The sequence below is a fragment of the Felis catus genome, chromosome B4, assembly GCF_018350175.1.
Source record: "Felis catus isolate Fca126 chromosome B4, F.catus_Fca126_mat1.0, whole genome shotgun sequence".
In the NCBI taxonomy this organism is placed as follows: Eukaryota; Metazoa; Chordata; class Mammalia; order Carnivora; family Felidae; genus Felis; species Felis catus.
This window is the reverse complement of record NC_058374.1, coordinates 48,605,120-48,613,062: the sequence shown is the minus strand read 5'-3', so window position 1 is coordinate 48,613,062 and position 7,943 is coordinate 48,605,120.

Here is a 7,943-nt window from a genome sequence, read left to right as displayed (position 1 = left end):
CATCCTCTGTGTTACTGGTAATATATAAATATACCTGTGTTATGGGCAGAAAAGAAACCAGTATTTAAAACTTGGGTTTTAAGGAACTACCGTAGCTGGTACACAATGAAACTCTGATTGAAGATATGGTTAAAACTAAGTTTTAAATTTTAAGGGATCAAGAAAAGAGGATTACTTTCTTTCAGAATTAATCTTATTGGCTTTGGAGAAATTGAGAGGTTATTAATTGTGTGGAAGATGAGTCTTCTCAAAGACTATTTGCTTTCCCAGAGCTTTGTGAGCTGACACTAATTGATGATAAAAAGCTTTGAAACCATTTCTAAATCATTAGATAACCAGATAAGGTTACTTCTTTTACTTTATTGCATTGTCAGTTGTATAAGCTTTTATTAGTAAAAGCACATAAGGGTTGCCGGGTGGCTCAGTCAGTTAAGCATATGACCGACTCAGGTCATGATCTCACAGTTGGTGAGTTTGAGTCCCACATCAGGCTCTGCGCCTCCAGCTTGGAGCCCAGAGCCCGCTTCAGATTGTGTCCCTCTCTCTCTGCCCCTCCCCTGCTTGCACTGTCTCCCTCTCAAAAATAATACTAAAAAAGGCACATGAAATGAGGGATGCCCAGGTATCTGACTTTGGCTCAGGTCATGCATGATCTTGGGGTTCATGAGTTCGAGCCCCACGTCGGGCTTTCTACTGTCCATGAAGAGCCTGCTTCAGATCCTCCGTCTCCCCTTCCCTTGCTCATGTGTGTGCATACTCTCTCAAAACTTAGTAAGCATTAAAAAAAATAAAAGCACATAAAATGAGTAAGGATGCTTAATTTTATTAATTTACATCAGTACCATTTTCTAACTAATTCATCTAGCCAGTAATCCTGGGAAATGATGTTCGTAGATACTTTCCCCATTTTACAAATGAGAATATTGAAGCCAAAAGGTTTGTGTGACTTATCCAGTGGCCCAAAGTGTGAATATTCTACGAACAAAGACACATGTACAAGCCCAAGGAGACCATGTATACACTGAGTTTAGGCTAAGTGTACCTATTCTTTCCACTAGATCTTAAAAACCTGTCATGTGAGTCATCAAAAATTGGTGACATCCTAAAAAGATAGTAAAATAACACAATAAGGCTGTTCTTCTCTTGAGGGTGATTTCTTTGATGGATTTTTACATTTCTGTTCTGAGATTTGTGTATGTGACTTTTTCTTGGAAGTTACTCCGGGTTAAAGCAAATCCTGTCAAAGCAGTCTATGGATCATTTGGAGGTTTTTGTTTTTGGTATAATCAGTGCAGGCCAGTAAGTGAATTGAATCTTTTATCATTTAGATACAAGATTGAGACACAGTTACATCATCATCAAGTCAACATTATAATCTAAGTGTAAACAATTGTTCTTCGGTATTTGGTCTGCAAATTTTTAATGTTCTTGCTTAAAATTTATATTTTTGTCCAAGAGATTTGTGTTTTCACATTTATTAAGGGAGCTGTTGACAGTTTATCTTAAAGTCATTTCCTAATATCACTAGTTTAATTGTATGAAAGGTCAGTTGCACAATCTGACACATTTTATATGTTAGCCATATCTGCAGGAAAAGGGAATCAGCAGTTCAAAACTTGGGTCGATTCTGAGTCGGCACTTAACCATCAGGATCATAATTTATGTCATGTTTTCAAAAAACTGGTTTGATCACTGCTAAGCTTGATACAAATCTCTAAGCAGATAATATGGATAAATATTACTGTTTCCTTCTCAAAGTGTCACTTTGTTACACATTAATTGCCCCTTAAAGTCATTTTGAAACTCCTTTTACTCTTTTTCCTGGGCTTAAGATGTGAAGGATCACCACAACAATATTCTGCCATGGCGTAGAATCAGCATAAAGTCCTAGACGACACCCAAAGTTTCGTTTAGTTTCAATTCTCATTTTGTATATTCCAGTTTGTGCTCTTTATAAAATACCACTTTATATAGAGTTGGGAGACTTTTTTGTAATATTTCTTAAACTTTCTTTTACTTCATCAAGTAATTCTTCAGGCCACAGAAGATGCCACAATCACCACCTCATATACAACTGCACACTCAGGTTGTGTCCTCAATTCTGACTGCAGCACATCTACTATATGAAAAGGGTCGTCAGTCAGAATCCGTTTGGAGGACAGGCCTTTACGGCAGCACTGCTAGAGTTCAAAGCTGTCACTGAGCAGAGGTATGGATAATTTCTACACACCGAGTCCTGGGTTCAGGAAGGTATAAATGAGCTGTGGGGAAATCTTTCTGTTCTTTCCATCCCTAGGATGAAGGACTTTTAGCAAAGGTCAGAGCTGGGACCTCTATGAGACCAAAATAAGTCTCCCTACCACAGTTCTCTTATTTCTTTTCTTTTTTTTTTTTTTTGTTAATGTTTATTTATTTTTGAGAGAGACAAGAGTGTGAGCAGGGGAGGGGCAGAGAGAAAGGGAGACACAGAATCCAAAGCAGGCTCCAGGCTCCGAGCCGTCAACACAGAGCCCGACGCAGGGCTCAAACTCACAGACCACGAGATCATGACCCAAGCCAAAGTCGGCCGTTTAAGCGACTGAGCCACCCAGGTGCCCCTCTTATTTCTAAGAATGCCTTATAGTTTGGCTGTGAAGAGAAGTAGGTAGGACAGAGGGCAGGTGGCTGAAGACTGGCTGAGCAGAAGGGTTTTGCTTGATCAGCATGCTCAATTTTGCTGAGGGTCAATGGACAGTAGAGAAGGAGAGGTTGGAGAATGAAAGGGTAGTTGATGGAATGAGGTATCTCCTGGCTTAAGGAGACATGAGAAATAAACTATTCATTCTGTAGATAGTTGCTGAGCACCTGCTGTGAGCTAGGTGCTAGGAAAACAGTGTAAAGCAAAATCAGATGAGGTTCCTACCTTCAAGGTCCTTAGGGAAATTTCAAGAAATAAGCATGTGTCTGTATCACTTCTGTCCCATACCTTGAATACAGTATTTACCAACACTAATTTTTAAAAGAATTTTATTTAACCTGTGCTAATAAACAATTTGGAAAAAAATAATCTGACGGCTATTACATGCCACGTAGCAGTGAAAGACCTTTTCATCATATCTTTATAATCTTTTTAAAAAATCTTCTTAAAAATCTTATAAATGAGTTTTTTAAAAGTGGAAATGTTTTTTCTGAAAGGTTAGAAATACTAAATATCAACTGATTACCTTAATAGTGCTGCGACCCTAATAGGAAAAACATTTTGTTTAAAAAAAATAATAAGTTTGCAAAGAAAAGACCATGGATTCCCACATACATGTTTTTCCTTGATCTGTTACCATATTCAAACAGGTTATTTCCCCTCATTAGGCTTCCGAAGCCTAAAAGTTGTCTTGTATTGCAATTTACCATAATGAATCCCTATTTAGTAAGAATTGTATCACATTTACAAGAGATAAATAACTGATAACTAGGAGAATTAACACTTGAATAGTGCTGTGAGATGCAAAAAAAAAAAAAAATGTTTTGGGGCACCTGGGTGGTTCCATCCGACTTGGGCTCAGGTCATGATCTCACAGTTAGTGGCTTCCAGCCCTGCGTCGGGCTCTGTGCTCAGAACCTGGAGCCTGCTTTGGATTCTGTGTCTCCCTCCCTCTCTGCCCCTCCACCGATCGCTCTCTGTCTCTCTCTCTCTCTCTCAAAAATAAACGTTAAAAAAAAAATTTTGTGGGGTGCCTGGGTGGCTCAGTCGGTTAAGCGTCCGACTTCAGCTCAGGTCACGATCTCGCGGTCTGTGAGTTCGAGCCCCACGTCGGGCTCTGGGCTGATGGCTCAGAGCCTGGAGCCTGCTTCCGATTCTGTGTCTCCCTCTCTCTCTGCCCCTCCCCCGTTCATGCTCTGTCTCTCTCTGTCTCAAAAATAAATAAACGTTAAAAAAAAAAATTAAAAAAAAAATTTGTTTTGGGGATTTGTATACCAATGTTTTGGGAGGAAACTTAGAATGCGATAGTGTTTATATCCATAGAATCTCAAGAAAAATTAGAGTCCAGGGAAAAACAGGATTAACTCCATTATTATCACTTCACCCAGCAACCTTGGCTCCAATAAAATGGGGAATGAGAGTAAAGAAAGAAGGTAACAACCAAAATTCAGGCAGGGAGAAGGGAAAAACAGATATTAAAATAGCTCTGAAATCCTGTCTGATTTTATAAAATACACTACCCACAAACGAAAAGGTCATTCTATCTTTATGAAAGCTGGACTTTTTTCTGGGAGTTGATAAAGGTTGCCATAGTTAGGGACTTAACTGCAAAACAAAAAATAAAGCGTACAGACAAAAAACTCCATACCTTCAAATAATACTTGTTGGCTTTTTTGAGTGATAAGGGAATCAAAATGCAGAGTACAAACCCAACATCTATAGCCGTTCTTATTACTGAGTAACACAGATCGTAGGATTTTAAAATCCATAATTTGTACTGAGAGTTTATTCATAAAATACATGTTCATGAAAAACCTTATGGTTAACAAAAAAAAGCAAAGAATAACATACCACATTTATTAGAGCAACCCAGTTATTTAAATAGATGCTTTGCATTTATTTGGTTTTTTTATTTTGTATTTTTATTTGTTCGTTTCCACTATTAGACTAGAACAGGGATCAGCAAACTTTCTGTAAAGGGCCAGATGGTAGATATTTTGGGCGTTGTGAGCCATACAGCCTCTGTCACAACTACTCAATGCTATCTTCGTAGTGTGAACCCCACACTGCAGGCAGGTGGCCTGCCTGTCACTCTCGCTGACCTCAAGGAAAGGACCCCAGGAGATCAACTCTGGGGAAGCAAGCACGTGAGGGAGTCTGGGCACCACTGAAGGCCAGAGGCCTGGAGTGTGGTCTCCCTGGTGGGGGGTTACGGGAAGCTGGTCCCCAGAGCGAGGCAAGATTGCCAGGTCACAGAGAGACGGTGCATTCTGGGCACATGGTAGGGACAGATTGCCACCGGGTGTCCTCACACCCTCACTGCTTACCCACCACAACGACCAGCAGCCTGAGCCAGCAAGATTCGCCCTTTCCTCCTGCAAAGTCATTCCAGTGCCCTCTACTGAGAGAGACAGCATGCTTACCAAAATGGAAAAATCACTAAAGGAATTTGGTCTCTTTTCTCAGAAGTAGTACTGAAGTTTGAACGTGGAGCTCAGAAGCAATCAGTTCAGAACTGGCACGTGTGAGTGCGAAGAAAATCCAGTCTTCTTTATATCCACTGTCACAAGCCTAGTTGCACAATTATCAGCACCAATTCCTTTGACAAAAATAGGGAGCATTTATTCCTCCAGCTCCTCCTGGCAGGTCATTAGGCACTGTTAGCTTGTGTGTACTTGCTAACGATAAAAGGCTCGTTTGGTCATTTTTGTTCTTAACAAACGCTTAAGGGAACCCTGGTTGACTGTCAGTCTCCATGTCAGAGGTTTGTTAAATAGAACAAAGCTAAGAACTAGGAGGTGAGCAAAACATGCCCTGGGAAACTCTGGCAGAGACGGTGGCACTCGCTAAAATATTCCAACGGCTCTTCGACAAATTCCAGCCTTATTGGCATTTAGATTAAACATGGCTCTAGTTCAGGGCGTCTGGGGGGCTCAGTCTGTTAAGCGTCTGACCGGCTCAGGTCATGATCTCACAGTTTGTGGGTTCGAGCCCCGCGTCGGGCTCTGTGCTGACAGCTCGGAGCCTGGAGCCTGTTTCAGATTCCGTGTCTCCCCCTCTCTCTGCCCCTCCCATGCTCATGCTCTGTCTCTGTCTCTCAATAATAAATAAGCGTTAAAAAAAGGATTAAAAAAATAAAAATAAAAAAACATGGAGCTGGTTCTACTCAAGGAGCTGAAGCAAAGAAGAGTGGGTGTGAGTGAGTTCCCCCATGCTTCTACGTCGGCTACTGGAAGAGACAGGAAGTAGTGGTATATATACGGAAAAAAATGGCAGAACAGGCCGGCATCTGTAAGTTTTATGGACTTCATTTAAGGTCTACTCTTGTGGGAGCTTCAGGAACACAGGAATTTCATCTGTTTTATTTGCTCTTGTTAGCACACTCTGTATATCAAGGGTCATGTGAGGGGGTGACCTTTGTCATGCGAGGCAAGGCCTAGTTATATTCTTCCCCTATGGCAGTGGGTGCCTGCTCACTTTGCGTTCGGATTACTAAGAGGCCTGGCCTTCCAGAGCCCCGCTTTGCATGTTTCCGCTCTGTTCTCTGGCCCCGGGAAACTGAACTGGGGAGACTGCATCAATGGGCTTTTTTTGTCTTTTGGCTTTCACTGGGGCCGGCCAATGAGAAGCAGGATACTGGAGGAAGGGAAGAAAGTGAGGTCATGGGAACTATTCCCTTGGACCCTCCCTGCATGGCTGTCTTGGGTTATAGTCTCTTGCATGCAGGCCCCTCCACTCAACCTTCTCCTACCAGGTCTGGTGATCACTCCTTCCTTTCACTCCATCAAGCCTAAGGGTGGTAGTGGAGCCCAGCTGTCACTAACCCCCTTCCATGTGGTTTCCCTGTGCGCTACTCACATCATTGTAAATAATCCCATTGGGGCGCCTGGGTGGCTCAGTTGGTTAAGTGTCCAACTTAGGTCGTGATGTCACAGTTGGTGAGCCCCGCATTGGGCTCTTGCTGATAGCTCAGAGTCAGAAGGCTGCTTCTGATTCTGTGTCTCCCTCTCGCTCTGCCCCTCCCCCCCCTCTTTCTCTCAAAAATAAATAAAATATTTTAAAAAAAATAATCCCGTTACTACACTTTTCTCAACTCCCCGTATTTGGGCCATGCCATCTGTTTCCTGGCAGGATCCTGGCTGATTTAGTTCCCGATTTATTGAATAAATATAAGATTTGTTGAGTAAATAAATAATATATGAGACAGGGAGAAGTCACTGAACACAGATAACAAGTGAGTTCATAGCATAAAACTCTCAGAGTAGCGTTTGGCACATGGTTAACTACAATGTGCTTGCCAGAATAGGCTCTGCATTTCAGGATGAGACCCTGGCTGTGACGCAGGGGATCGGCTGGCTGCAGGGTGAAACACCAGAGCTGGGAGACCCAGGGGGAGACCACTGCAGGCAAGCACCCAGACTAACACAGAAGTGTGGAGGAGAGGAGTTGAAGATCTAGTTCAGGGACAGAGAGCACAAGACTGGTCATCGAAGGGATGAGACAGAAAGGGAAGTAAGAGCATAGTCTCCAGCTGAGAGCTTTGGTCGTATGGCAGTGACGTTATTCGTTATTCGGGGGACTTATAAAGGGTGTGGCGCAGGTTCATTAGGCGTAATGGTGCTGAAGAGGAGGAAACGGACGGTAAGAGCAGCTAACACTTGCGGAACGTTTGCTGTGTGCCAGGCCTTCTCAGCATGCCCTCTGCCTCGTGTGCATCAATGTATTCAGTGCTTACTACAACCCAGTGAGGTAACTACTGTCATTTCCTTCATTTTACAGATGGGTCAATTGAGGCACAGAATGGTTAGATAGCCCGCCCAGGGTACCCAATGAAGGGAGTCGAAATTCAGACCCCGGGAGGGGGTAGTAGAACGAAGGGAACTGGTCTGGTTCGGAACAGGCTCAGGTTGAGATCTCTGGGAGAAAACCCCATGGGAATCTGAAATGGGCAGAGGAAGTATGAAGCTCAGGAGGCAGGCAGGGGATATAGATCATAAACACTGACGGAGACACAGGGTAATACAAAAGGGAAAGAGAAAAGCCACAGAGAAAATATAAGGTAGGGCGCCTGGGTGGCTCAGTCGGTCAAGCATCTGACTTTGGCTCAGGTCATGATCTCACAGGTTCGTGAGTTCGAGCCTCGCATCCAGCTCTGCACTGACAGTGTCCTCTCTGTCTCCCTCTCTCTCTGCCCCTGCCTGGCTCTCTCTCTCTCTCACTCTCTCTCAATCTCTCTCAAAAGTAAAATAAAAACTCTTTTAAAAAA